General features: G+C 36.7%; 1 protein-coding gene and 1 long non-coding RNA gene across 13 annotated transcripts in view; one reads left to right on the top strand and one right to left on the bottom strand.

Moving 5' to 3' along the window:
* LOC137996585 (tetratricopeptide repeat protein 28-like) overlaps positions 1-14,711 on the bottom strand; it is a 37,312-nt gene extending 22,601 nt beyond the window's left edge. For 2 of the 10 annotated variants that reach the window (XM_068842052.1, XM_068842049.1), the window contains exons 1-4: positions 13,728-13,778; positions 13,260-13,306; positions 12,954-13,002; positions 12,232-12,279 (exon numbers count right to left, since the gene is read on the bottom strand). The gene's annotated coding sequence lies outside the window, so the exon portion shown is untranslated. The other 8 variants (XM_068842051.1, XM_068842045.1, XM_068842053.1 and 5 more) reach the window with 6 other exon arrangements.
* LOC137996594 (uncharacterized) overlaps positions 13,297-15,000 on the top strand; it is a 5,464-nt gene continuing 3,760 nt past the window's right edge. For all 3 annotated transcript variants that reach the window (XR_011122333.1, XR_011122332.1, XR_011122331.1), the window contains exon 1: positions 13,297-13,434. This is a non-coding gene — a long non-coding RNA (uncharacterized lncRNA). The remainder of the gene's footprint in view (positions 13,435-15,000) is intronic.

Below are 15,000 nucleotides of genomic sequence, written 5' to 3'. Positions count from 1 at the left end.
AGATTTCACCCGCTTGGGAAAATCAACAAACAACAAATACGGTTTAATCAGGGCGCTTGTAATTCCATCTTGATAATTTAAATAAAATACGAGTAAAGCTTGCTGTTAATACTCTGTCCGAAAAAGTTTGCAAAGACATGGCTTTGCATGAAAACACCACAGAAAAGATACAAGAACTTATGAAAATGTGAAATGCTTTGGAATGTCTTCAAAGATAACAGTCCACTGCAGTCAATAACAGATCAACGTGTTACCAACTTAAACCAACTACCTAATTACTTTAAAGCCTGGAAACAAACATTCCACAGAAGGACAGATGTGTAAGAACACTTCATAACATGGCAAACAATGTTTGATCTCGAGGTAATATATAGACTAAACTTAAAATGGATCACAGCAAAACAATGCAAAACTGATAAGTTATTGTAAATACCATGTCCTTGCCCCCTTAGGTATAACTATGCAAAAAAGCCATACTATTCCATGGCAACTCCTTCATATTTTGTACCATCTGAGGACAAAGCAATGATTCCAGTTCCTTGTAGAATATCCTCCCTTGAAGAAAAGCAATTTGTAGCCTATCACTACTGCTACGTTTTAAGACTCCCCATTCTCTCCCAAACCCCATATTGTTTTCTTTGCCTTTGTGCAGTTCGGCCCCAACAAATAAGCTAACCTGTGGCTGATCAATATGATCACATTTTGTTCCACAGTGTGAAACATAAATAAAATAATTAAGAGCATGAGCCCTGGAACATACCATAAAAATAACAATGACTGTATTTATTGTTAGGCTTGACTAGCAACACCACACAGAGAACTTAAAAAATATAGCATAACTATTTCACACTCAAGGATCACAGGTATCTATTTTTGGGGGTCTGAGGGCCTATTTAAAGAAAAGAAAAAAAAATGTGTCCGATCTAGCCATTTTACTCAATCAAATAGTACATATCAATACAGTAACTCTCTGTTTCATATTGTTTTCAAGGTGTCAGTAAAAGGCCTTAAAGGACTTCTACATCTGCATCTAGTGAGTACATATTCCAGAACTCGGCAAGGTCCCTTTTTGACTTGTGGCTGTTTCTGCTTTGGTGGCCTCATACACCACGAGCCTTTTTGGAGATATCACCGCCAAGCCGGCCACGTCTGCTGAATAATTTTTATGGTCAAATATTTGTTAATCCCTCCTACGTGATTCAGTTTTTCATACATGTACTATCTGGCTGTTTCTGTGATTAAAGTTTTTAATTTCACACAGAATTTGTTTCATTTGTTAGCCTTATTTTGGGGTTGAGAGTTTGCTTTGTAAATTTCTCCCCCTCATTCTACAGACTAACCCTAACTTTTGTGTATGATGTTTCGCCAACTCAGCCACCATTCACACACAATATTCCCCTCAAACTACCTGCTAATTAGTGAATGTTTTAGTTAGTGGAGAGAAACCCCTTCTTGTAAGGAGGATTCTTTTATCAACACCAATTAAGAAAGCTACAAAGGTTGCTAGGTTAACTGCTGCTTCATGTATTACTATTAAATAACCAATCTTAATTTCACTTGGACAGTTCATCTTTAATTTAATATGGCTCCTTCGTGGGGCACCAGACACAAATGGTAACATAATTATTGTTTAACTACTGTTTGCAAGACGTTATGTTTTGGTGTGATATTGTTTCTTGTCGCCTGTTTCCATTATTTTATGTCATCTGTATTTCGTACACATAGTAGATGTTTTTGCCATACATTCCGACTCCCCTCAGAGGGTTTTTGATTCAAATGCTTAACCACTCTGCAAAATTCCAGTCTTATTGATTGAGTTATAGAGACTATAATCCAAAAAAATACATTTATCACTCTTTTGTAAAGGTCATTCAAAAAATGAGGGCGCTAGCATTTATGACTTTGTAATGTCTTGTCTCATACTTTTTGATTTTGCAAATTAGAAGATTGTAGGACTTATTTTCAGATAATTAATGGTAAGAGGTAACAATATTTAGCTCTATTTTCTATTTTGTTTTGAAAAGATAGAGAACGAATCGAACACCTTACGCGGATCTGTGATCAACTCTGCACAGTCTTCAGGTAAGAAAAAATAATTCGAAATGTGACAGCCAAGGCTTATATGAAAGAAAGCTTGTCGTCTATTTTGTGTTTTAATATTCAAGGAAACGGTTCTTCATGGAAACGGTTTGATCCTGAAATTTTAGTTTGTTGTAATATTGCGCATATTTGACACGACTGAGTTTCTTCAATTCACGCACGTAATGAAATAGGAAGGGGTTTTTGCCTCTAATAGCAAATATGTTGTTTCAAAAAACTGTTCGCTGGAAAAGGTCGCCTTTACGAATTCATAATAATTATAGCGCTCTATTACTTGGTGTAACAGCGAACTTGTTTTGCCTGGGTGGCTTTAGAACGAGGAATATTCATAATAATTATTGCGTACATGCTTTTTCTCTGTTGTAAAAGCGAACTTGTTTTGCGTGGTTGGCTTACAGAACGAGGAATATTCATAATAATTATAGCGCGCTTTTACTTGGTGTACATTGTTTTGGGTTCTTGGCTTATAATATTCATAATAATTATAGCCCGCTATTACTTGGTGTAAAAGCGAACTTGTTTTGCGTGGTTGGCTTACAGAACGAGGAATATTCATGATAACTATTGCGTGCTTTTACTTGGTGTAAAAGCGAACTTGTTTTTTGTGGTTGGCCTTCGAACGAGGAATATTCATAATAATTATTGCGTACATGCTTTTTCTTTGTTGTAAAAGCCAACTTGTTTTGCGTGGTTGGCTTACAGAACGAGGAATATTCATAATAATTATAGCGCGCTTTTACTTGGTGTAAATTGTTTTGGGTGCTTGGCTTATAATATTCATAATAATTATAGCGCGCTATTACTTAGCGTAAAAGCGAACTTGTTTTGCGTGGTTGGCTTCCAGAACGAAGAATATTCATGATAATTATTGCGTGCTTTTACTTGGTGTAAAAGCCAACTTGTTTTGCGTGGTTGGCTTACAGAACGAGGAATATTCATAATAATTATAGCGCGCTTTTACTTGGTGTAAATTGTTTTGTGTGCTTGGCTTATAATATTCATAATAATTATAGCGCGCTATTACTTAGCGTAAAAGCGAACTTGTTTTGCGTGGTTGGCTTACAGAACGAGGAATATTCATGATAATTATTGCGTGCTTTTACTTGGTGTAAAAGCCAACTTGTTTTGCGTGGTTGGCTTACAGAACGAGGAATATTCATAATAATTATAGCGCGCTTTTACTTGGTGTAAATTGTTTTGGGTGCTTGGCTTATAATATTCATAATAATTATAGCGCGCTATTACTTAGCGTAAAAGCGAACTTGTTTTGCGTGGTTGGCTTACAGAACGAGGAATATTCATGATAATTATTGCGTGCTTTTACTTGGTGTAAAAGCCAACTTGTTTTGCGTGGTTGGCTTACAGAACGAGGAATATTCATAATAATTATAGCGCGCTTTTACTTGGTGTAAATTGTTTTGTGTGCTTGGCTTATAATATTCATAATAATTATAGCGCGCTATTACTTAGCGTAAAAGCGAACTTGTTTTGCGTGGTTGGCTTACAGAACGAGGAATATTCATGATAATTATTGCGTGCTTTTACTTGGTGTAAAAGCCAACTTGTTTTGCGTGGTTGGCTTACAGAACGAGGAATATTCATAATAATTATAGCGCGCTTTTACTTGGTGTAAATTGTTTTGTGTGCTTGGCTTATAATATTCATAATAATTATAGCGCGCTATTACTTAGCGTAAAAGCGAACTTGTTTTGCGTGGTTGGCTTAGAGAACGAGGAATATTCATGATAATTATTGCGTGCTTTTACTTGGTGTAAAAGCCAACTTGTTTTGCGTGGTTAGCTTACAGAACGAGGAATATTCATGATAGTTATTGCGTGCTTTTACTTGGTGTAAAAGCCAACTTGTTTTGCGTGGTTGGCTTACAGAACGAGGAATATTCATGATAATTATTGCGTGCTTTTACTTGGTGTAAAAGCCAACTTGTTTTGCGTGGTTGGCTTACAGAACGAGGAATATTCATAATAATTATAGCGCGCTTTTACTTGGTGTAAATTGTTTTGGGTGCTTGGCTTATAATATTCATAATAATTATAGCCCGCTATTACTTGGTGTAAAAGCGAACTTGTTTTGCGTGGTTGGCTTACAGAACGAGGAATATTCATGATAATTATTGCGTACAGAACGAGGAATATTCATGATAATTATTGCGTGCTTTTACTTGGTGTAAAAGTGAACTTGTTTTTTGTGGTTGGCTTTCGAACGAGGAATATTCATAATAATTATTGCGTACATGCTTTTTCTTTGTTGTAAAAGCCAACTTGTTTTGCGTGGTTGGCTTACAGAACGAGGAATATTCATGATAATTATTGCGTGCTTTTACTTGGTGTAAAAGCCAACTTGTTTTGCGTGGTTGGCTTACAGAACGAGGAATATTCATAATTATTATTGCGTACATGCTTTTTCTTTGTTGTAAAAGCCAACTTGTTTTGCGTGGTTGACTTACAGAACGAGGAATATTCATGGTAATTATTGCGTGCTTTTACTTGGTGTAAAAGCCAACTTGTTTTGCGTGGTTGGCTTACAGAACGAGGAATATTCATGGTAATTATTGCGTGCTTTTACTTGGTGTAAAAGCCAACTTGTTTTGCGTGGTTGACTTACAGAACGAGGAATATTCATGGTAATTATTGCGTGCTTTTACTTGGTGTAAAAGCCAACTTGTTTTGCGTGGTTGACTTACAGAACGAGGAATATTCATGGTAATTATTGCGTGCTTTTAGTTGGTGTAAAAGCCAACTTGTTTTGCGTGCTTGGCTTATTAAGGACGAGGTACATTCACAATAATTATAGCGCGCTTTTACTTGGTATAACAGCGAACTTGTTTTGCCTGGTTGGCTTTAGAACGAGGAATATTCATAATAATTATTGCGTGCTTTTACTTGGTGTAAAGGCCAACTTGTTTTGCGTGCTTGGCTTTAGAACGAGGACTATTCATCGTAATTACTGCGTGCTTTTACTTGGTGTAACAGCGAACTTGTTTTGTGTGGTTGGCTTATTAAACGAGGAATATTCATAATAATTATTGCGTGCTTTTGCTTGGTGTAAAAGCGAACTTGTTTTGTGTGGTTGGCTTATTAAACGAGGAATATTCATAATAATTATTGCGTGCTTTTGCTTGGTGTAAAAGCGAACTTGTTTTGTGTGGTTGGCTTATTAAACGAGGAATATTCATAATAATTATAGCGCGCTTTTACTTGGTGTAAATTGTTTTGGGTGCTTGGCTTATAATATTCATAATAATTATAGCGCGCTATTACTTGGTGTAATTAAAGCGAACTTGTTTTGCGTGGTAAGCTTATAGAACGAGGAATATTTAATGGGTTGCCGTATGGCAATCCCAGTCGGAAAGTGTTTGGCATTTGTTCGGTGTTTTTTTTTTTTTTCTTCCGTGTCGGTAAAAGTCTTGCCTGTCACTCCCCTGGTAAGTGATGGTGTGCATAGAGCCTTCTGCGCGTATTTTCCTAGGATCGAGAGGGTAGTGGAACTGCGTAGATTTCTCTGGTGGCAGGCTAAGTTAATGATTCTACTGTGTCCAATGGCGTCGAAAGTGATGTAACGCGAATGGCGTTTTAGTGGATCCTTAAACAAAATATACCCTTATGGAGCTCAATAATGGAAAGTCAGTTGGATAAACTAGGCAGGCGGTGAAAAACCAACACCTGGAATCTAAAAAGCGAAGAGTAATGGACCTCGACAACAATCTATCGCCCGTCGAGTCGAAATCAAAGTGAGCTGTATTTCTTAAAATAATATTTACCAACTGTGCTGTTATGTAGAACACTGAAATCAAATGGAAAATTCTCTGGTAACTTATGGGTTCAACAAAGACAGAGAACGAATCGAACACCTTCGATCACGTGGATCTGTGATCAACTCTGCACAATCTTCAGGTAAAAAAAAAATAATTGGAATTGTGACAGCCAAGGATTATTTGAAAGAAAGCTTGTCGTCTATTTTGTGCTTCATTATTCAAGGAAAAGGTTCTTCGTGTAAATGGTTTGATCCTGAAATTTAGTTTGTTGCAATATTGCGCATATTTGAAACGACTGAGTTTCTTCTCTTCACGCACGTAATGAAATAGCAAGGGGTTTTTGCCTCTATCATGTTTTATGATATGCGAGCGTAACTGGATAGTTTTTATGGCAATAGTAAAGCATTATCTTGTCAAAATGAGGTTAGCGTCTTTCTGGTGTGTTAAGTTAATTAAATCGCGAGTTTGTATTTGCCGTCTGCCGCGTAACCTTGATTTCCACTCTCAAAATTACCTCCAGAACCTACTTTTTGCGTAGAATAAGCTCTTAGAATGATGTTCTTATTTTGCATAAAGCAAGCTAACAAAATCTGTACCTTGCTGAGTTCGCATTTGTTAGCGTTAACAGTATTTTCGGTCCGATGCTTCTGTTTGATGAGGGTATATTGTTTTGGTCTCCCATCCAAACACTAACCCTGCAGGACAGCGTTTAACTTCAGTGAACTTTGGTATTACAAAGCTGTCAGATGTTCAGAGGGCACGCTTAAACTTGTGGTGTAAAGAAGTTGTGAGGGAACTTGAAAATTATCAACATGTCAGCCCAGAAGCCAATGTTTCTCGCTTCTCTTTTATTTGTTATTCTTCAGAGACTGGAATGTTGTAGTTCAATACCACACAATTCAGTGCCTTGTGATTTTCTGTAACACGTACCACAGGCAACCCAGTGTATGCTTCACGGAAGCATCTCGTTATAATAATTATTGCGTGCTTTTACTTGGTGTAAAAGCTAACTTGTTTTTGTGGTTGGCTTGTAGAACGAGGAACAATCATTATAATTATTGCGTGCCTTTACTTGGTGTGAAAGCGAACTTTTTTTTCACAAATAGAACCATTGGAATGACATAATTTTCTATTAGTACCAATCGTACCATTGGTACCAATGGACCATCGGAATTGCCCCGTAGGCTGTACCCAGCTAGATCACATGAGAAAATAGTTTCACCAGTAGAACCATTGGAATGACATCATTTTCTATTGGTACCAATGGTACGATTGGTACCAATAGACCATCATAATTGGGAAAATAGTGAAAGTCCCCTTAATGAAATGCATATTCACAAACAGAACCATTGGAATGACATTCTTTTGTATTGGTACCAATCCTACCATTGGTACCAATGGACTATCGGAATTGACGAATCGTATCCGTTTGTGTATATTGGACAAAACTAAATTGTGACGCAGATGAACAATAAAGTAGCTGCTATTTCCAAAATGATGGAATTACCTGGTGATACAAAACCTTGTCTTGGAGAGTAAATTTTTGACTCAGCAGAAACAATGGTCAACCCCGGGGTCAACCTCAAGAGTTTGGGCGATTGTGATCTTTGTTTTTGACTTTGCTCATTTCTTGTCAAACTCTATAACACTTGACAGAAAAAGAAACTTACGAAAACCCGGTACCTTGCCATCATTTGACACAAAATTAATCACGGCGCCCGCTGAATTCCGGCGATGTCACTTTCGATTTTGCGATTAATTTGTGCAACCAAAAGTACAATAACAAAATTGAACGTAGCAAAAATCTCCCCACAATGTTTGTCGCTGATCGTAACTTTTTATATTCTATATTCACGGTTCAAAGTTAATGTTGTTTTCATGTCGTAAATATGTTATTCTCGAACGACCGTCCAGGAAACTTCCTTCTGCTCTTTCTAAAAACTGTGTATCAATTTACTTTTGCATCAATATTTGTTTTTGCATAGAGCAAGCTAACAAAATCTGTACCTTGCTGAGTTCGCATTGGTTAGCGTCAATAGTATTTTCGGTCCAATGCTCCTGTTTTACAAAGGGGTATATGTTTGAGGTCACCCATCCAGATACTAACCCCGCCGGACTCCTGCAATTAACTTTAGTAAACTTTAGTATTACAAAGCTGTCAGATGCTCAGAGGGCACGCTTAAACTTGAGGTGAAAGAAGATGTGAGGGAGCTTGAAAATTATCAACATGTCAGCCCAGAAGCCAATGTTTCTCACTTCCCATTTATTTTCTTCAATCTTTCTGGGTTCAGTACTTTGCTAGTAACCACATGTCTTCTCAGGCTATTTACCCAAGACTTCTATCATGGCACTACAATGATAGACAATACCAAATCAATATCGTGCACTGCTAGAGCTACATATTATGCAAGGACAACTTGAATCTCCTAGAAGACAACACACAGCTCAGTTGACATTTTATATGGAATAAATTGCTGTTTTACTTCACTACCACATGTAAGCAATGCGTGTCTAAAATTTCCAAAGAGGACAGGAATTTCTTCTTTCCCGACAAATGATTAATTAATAGGCTGGTAGCCAGGTTTTTAACCTCAGAAAAGGATCTGTTCGTCGTGCGAACGTGTGAGGACCTGTGAGCCAAAGGGCCTCTGCTGGTATGACTTCTGGGTGACCCCTTAAATGGTCTTAATGACCCCCCAACTTGAAAAAAAATTGTCTGGAACGGTGCACTTACCACAGGCAACCCAGTGTACCCTCATGGAGGGTCTCGTTAAATTTAAAACAAGAACCCAATTCAAAGATTTTGGCATGAATTAAATGCTTAGGTTCATGCAATAAAAATATGTAACTGCTTTAAAATCTGTCGTCTAATTGTTTTTGTCTGTGAGCTATGGTAATAACTGTTAATAGCTTGACTGCAATGGATTTTTTGTAGTTTCCAGCACATTTCTGATTTGCTGGAATATTATTTTATAGGAGCACCTGATAATTATGTATGTGTTGTGTATTTTCTGTTTCGAATTTACGTATAAACTATGTTGAAACCATTTTTATTTTTGGACACAAAAACCCCATAACATAGCCTTTACATATGCTCCGTAAAGGTTCCATTTGACTAGATAAAACATAGCATTTCCTTTTAAAATATATACATGAGGCATACGTATAACATAGCCTTTGAACAAGGCTTCTGTATCCAATTTATGTATATCATAACATACTATTTACATAAGGTCGTTAAATAGGATTTACATAGATTACACAGTGTCTGGTTCTACAAGGGAAGGTACAAGACATGACTGCCTGATTACCACTAATGACAAAAAACTTTATAGTTAAACAAAGTATTCAATGATCTTTGGTAGTTCTTTATACAGACAAGAAAATGATGCCTGTTTTTGTTGTGCATTTGACTGCTTAGAGTAAGAAGCTTAGTAAAGTCATTCCTGATAAATTAAAAAAGTTACCAATGGCTGAATTGCCTTAAAGGAACCAAAAGTTAAAACCATCAAGGAATAAAATTAACTGGTGGGAAAAGGCCGAGGAAAATCATGAAAAACTGGAATATCCTTGAAAAAAGCTGGAAATTAATACATGATCTTCACATGCTTTCATTTAATAGCATGCAGGAATGTCTAGAAAATCTAGAAAGCAGCATTTGTAACAAGCTGGAAAAAGCTGGAAAAACCTGATTTGATCCCAGATTATGATTTCTGGAATAAAGCTGGCAATTTCTTCCCTAATTAGCATGTTTCATTAACATTCTAGAATTTTCTAGAATTTTCCAGAAAAGGAAACTGGTAAATTCTGGGAATTTCTAGAAATTTTTTTTGTCATATCCTAAGAAACATTCTGGAAATAACCAGAATATTCCAGATTTGTTTTGCAAGGGTCTGTAATCAGTCTAAAAAAGGTCAAGTTTTAAAATTTGGTCAAAATTCCAGTTTTGGTATATTGTACCGTTAACAGCGCTAAAGGGTGAATGAATTACTCTAGCTGTGCCATGTTGTTTTGATTTTCAAGTTACTCGTTCGTTATTTCAAAAAGAGCGATTCAAACAAGCGACATTTTGGAGTCGTTTTCACTCGCTCGCAAGGCCCCATACCGAAAAAGTCGCCGTCCAGGTAAAATAATTATCAAAACAAAGTAAAACATATTTTTCTAAAAATGGTTTTGGTAGTCCTTTATTGTGACAAATTTTGGCAATTTTTCGATCTTTTTATCTTCCACGGTCTTAGGTGAAAATTGCTGAGAGGCGCTCTTAAATGTTCCTTACAAGGAGGTTAAACTCAAACTATAAACCAACGATATTATAGAAAACATACTGTAACTGACACAATGGTAAATTTTAAAAGTGTAATGCTAAACCGACATGATCAACTTGTTTGTTGAGTTTGACCGGTTTCATCTGCTCAATATGGAAGCTCTCCCTGTTTTTGAGTTGATAGAAAGAGGTAGCATTTTCACTAAATTCTAAGCAAGAAACATCGCAATTATCCTGACAATGTTTAGACAAACTAAGATGCTTGAAACAGAAATTTATTTTATCAAACGAGTTGATAAAGGTCGAATGGCCACCGTGAAAGATTTGGAAAGCTGACGTTTCGAGCGTTAGCCCTTCGTCGGAGCGAAAGAAAATATGATAATTTTTACCCCAGAAAAGGTGCTCATTTACACGTGTGTAGAAATGCCTGTTATGCACGTTATTTTCCTTGCCAAATTTTTTAACCTTCTCTTGCACAAAGTTCAATTTCCACTATGGAAGACCAAATATTTTCTTGGTCAATTTATGACAGCTGATGACATGCATCACAGGTCAACTTGCAATTGCCAGTTTTCAAAATGCAGGGGTTTGTCTGCAAGCGTTTCCTTCTTGTCTCGCCCCATTTTTCATAACTCTAAAAATTTTAATTTCATGTGGTTATCCACTGCCAAGTCTTTTGGTAAAACATTATCTAGTGGGAAATAACTTTCTAACACAAATCATTTATACCTACGCAAACACAGTGGATCGAGATCGGGAACGAACAAATAAACAAAGCCACAATAAGCCAATGGATTTAACATAGTAAATTGATATCATTTACACTTGCTGAACAATAAAAACTATGGTAAATAGCTGATACATGAAGAAACATGCTTGGGAACTAAAAGGCAACGAAATTACCGACAAAACGAGTAGAATGACTTCAAATTGTAAACAAACTAAACAATGTCGTAATCCAAGAACTATTATATGAAGCATGGATTTGAAAAAAGCAAGAGCTTCAAATTACATATTGCACAATAATCCCACAATAGTACATTGAAACTAGTAATTGTGAAATAATGGTAACAAACGGATCATTTGGAATCAAATGCAATTAAAAGGATACAAAGCAGGAGACAAAAATACAGCAATTACTCATTGGAAAACAGCAAAAATATTCAAGGCGCAAATCACATGCTGTGCCAGACTAAAGGTCAACATAGATAAATAAAGCTAGACAATAGCAAATGAAATTTTGCAATCACTGCTAAGAACTAAAATCAAGAACAGAAAGCTATATGTAGTAATTAAACTAAAGGCTACCCATAAATAAAGAAATAGGAAAATACGGATAACATACCAAATGTTATTGATAACTACACACCTCAGAAGACTTGGAAAATGACTTGCCTTTTAAGACTGACACTCTTCAGATAAATTAACTGAACCGACTGAACTTACTTCAAGTAAATGGTGGCCAATTTACAATGGATTTTAGGAAAATAGAAAACTAACTAAAAACCAAATAAGGCTAGGGGGTAAATCTACTACCCACTAATACAGGATTTACCTGAGGGAAGAAGGAGTTTACCACTCCTACACAACAGGAATTAGGTAAGAGAAATGTGTGGGGATAACACAACTACACAAGCAAAAATATGAGGAAATTGAGTAATTATGGGTAAACAAGCAAATAATAGTAATTAGGATAATGAAAAGAAGTTGAAAATAATTGGAATAAAATAAACACAAAATGAACACAAGTGACCTAGTCACTGTCTCACAGTTCAATCAAACGACAGACAAATAACTTATTACAGGTACACCCAGCAAGCTAATATCACTTAATACCTTGCAATGTTCCTTTTTAAAACCTTTTGAGCAGGAATAATGAATCTGGCTGAAAAAATTATTTACGGGATAAATAATACTGGTGGATCATTTGGATGCATCATTTGCAACTAATCATGAGTGACTGTGAGCACTTCAGAAAATAAACTTGTAAGGAATTCTGACAAAAAGTAACGCAAAATTCGTCAGAACTGGTTTATTACACATAAATTATTACTTGTTCGTGTTATAAAGAAACGAGAAACAGTGAGCAACTTACCAAAATGGATGCTAATCGACGCGAGGTCCTTGAAAACAAGAAATGACTCTGCAAAATATGATTTAATGTGGTTATCCATGCATTATCGAATCTTGTAGGAAAACTTTTAACTTTCATAACAAAATTCCCTTATGCCTAGTATGCATTAAAAATGTAGAACAGGAGCGGAAAGCTGAAAATTCTCAAGAGAACTAACAAATGGAGCAGCAAGGAGAAGTCATTTCATACTCGAGCAAACAGCGCAACTGATCAGTGAAGCAGTCCAATTTGAACACTCATCGAGGTGAGATGACTGTTCCATTGCTCCGAAAAACTCAAGTAATGGTTTCGTTCGGCGAGGTTCAAAGTCGTTATGAGAACGGGTACATTATACGATGCTCCGATCTTGCTTAGCTTTAAGTAAGACTTTAAAGCGAGTAGACATTAAGGGTTTGTTATGGCTAAAACTGATTGAATGCATTCTTCATCGTCATTTGCTTTGTGACACCCTCAATTTTGAATCTAAAAACCCTCTCTGTTCAGAAACAATTCAAGATACATCATTTACTTACTTACTTTCTCGATGTGCAAGAAAAGAATGGAGGGCAGTTTTTACATTGTAGTTCGATCACACAAGAAACAAATAATTTAGCACCGTGACACCTCAAGCTAATTGTTACTTATTATCTTGCAACGACAGACAAATATCTGATTACACCCAGCAAGCTAATATTACCAAATACCTTGCAATGTTCCTCTTTAAAACCTTGTGAGCAGGAAAAATGAATCCGGCTGAACAAAACATTAAGGGATAAATAATACTAGTGGATCATCTGGGTGCGTCATTCGCAACTGATCATGAGTGACGGTGATCATGATCACTTTAGAAAATAAACATATCAGGAATTCTGACGTAGTCAGTAACTTGATTCAAACTGAGTAAAGAGAAAACAACAAAAAGTAACGCAAAATTCGTCAGAACTGGTTTATCACACATAAATTATTACTTGTTCGTGTTATTAAGAAATGAGTAACAGTGAGCAACTTACCAAAAATGGGTGCTAATCGACGTGAGGCTCGACAACAAGAAATGACTCTGCAAAATTTGATGATTTAATGTGGTTATCCATTTTAACTTTCATAACACAAATCATTTATGCCTAGTATGCAAAAAGAGTGGAACTGGAGCGGAAAGCTGAAAAGTTCTCAAGAGAACGGATCGAGGTGAGATGACTGTTCATGATTGCTAGGAACAACTCAAAAAATACATGGTTTCGCTCGGCAAGGTTCAAAGTTGTGATGAGAACGCATACATTATACGAGGCTCTGGTTTTGCTTAGCTTTATGTAAGACTTTAAAGCGAGTAGACATAAAGAGTTTGTCATGGCTAAAACTGATTGAATGCTTTCTCAATCGTCATTTTGCTTTGTGGTACCCTCAAGTTTGAATCTAAGCGAATTCAAAAACTAAAACCTTCTCTGTTCAGGAATAATTCAAGATACATATCATTTACTTACTTTCTCAGAATGGTGGGCAGTTCATGGTTCCATCACACAAGAAACAAATAATTTATTACGCCCTCAGGCTAATGTTACTTATTACCTTGATATGTTCCTCGAGTCGTTGCAAATGAATTATTGGCAAGCAACATTGGTTGATTGTTTGCGTGCGCGGTGCGTGCCTGCGTTCGTGACAACCAGCCAAGCTTCTGAATGATCGTGATCACTCAGAAAATAAACAGTTAACTTATGCATAAAAGGAATGTGTGCCGACATAGTTACTGACTTTAATCCAAAGAAAAGAAAAGAGAGGCGAGTAGGAAATTTATTACGCATGCATTACTTGTTCTTGCTATTAAACAATGAGAAACAGTAAAGAGTTTAATTTAAAGCAGGCTTATAAGGCATATTATGTGATCACAATGTACAACTAATTAAAGAACAGAAAGCAGTATAGTTCAATCAAACAACAAAAAAATAATCAATTAGGAGTGTCTCATTACCTGGCAAAGTCTTCGTTGGAACGTGTTGAGCAGGAACAAGGAACCCAGCTACAAATAAATTAATGGTAATCAATATCGGTGGATTGTTTGCGTGCGTGCGTCAGTTACAACTGAATGACCGTGACCGCTACAAAATAAATGTAAAAACAATACCGACATACACGCATGATGGAAATGTGTAATGGGCCCGAGGGAAGGAGTTGATACAACACAAGTTGCGTTGACAACGGGCAACGGGAGGTAGGAAAACTTTAAAATCAGAGTCCTGGGCAGGAATCAAACCTACGACCACAGGCAGACAACGCTAAGGATGCGAGAGCGCGTGACGTCACGCTATTTTGAGACAGTCAACGAATCGAGGAAAATGTTCCATTAAAACTTCAAATCGCGTTGTTTCTTTTCGAAAACTCATTTTATGGACAGCTAGATAAATAAAGTTCACTCAGCTACTATTTTCTACGTTGTCCTGGATGATTTGATGGTTTTTTGAGACGCTTCGATTTCCTCTTCAGATCACACGCGTCGTCACATACGATATAAATAGTCTATTTGCAACGAGGTTATGCGCATGCCTTGCGCATGCATCAAATGGGATTCCTAACGAACCAATCAGGCAAAAGTCTCCATTGCTCATCATATTGCGAAAAGCAATTGGAGACTTTTGCCTGATTGGTGCGTTAGGAATCCATTTGATGCATGCGCATAATCTCGTTGCAAGCAAGATGGTTGCCAGAAAAGAAGACAACAGGTCATCGAGCTTTCTCGGCAAAGGAAAAGAATCGATCGCT

The sequence above is a fragment of the Montipora foliosa genome, chromosome 3, assembly GCF_036669935.1.
Source record: "Montipora foliosa isolate CH-2021 chromosome 3, ASM3666993v2, whole genome shotgun sequence".
Lineage (NCBI taxonomy): Eukaryota > Metazoa > Cnidaria > Anthozoa > Scleractinia > Acroporidae > Montipora > Montipora foliosa.
This window is presented reverse-complemented; position numbering and strand designations above follow the sequence as displayed.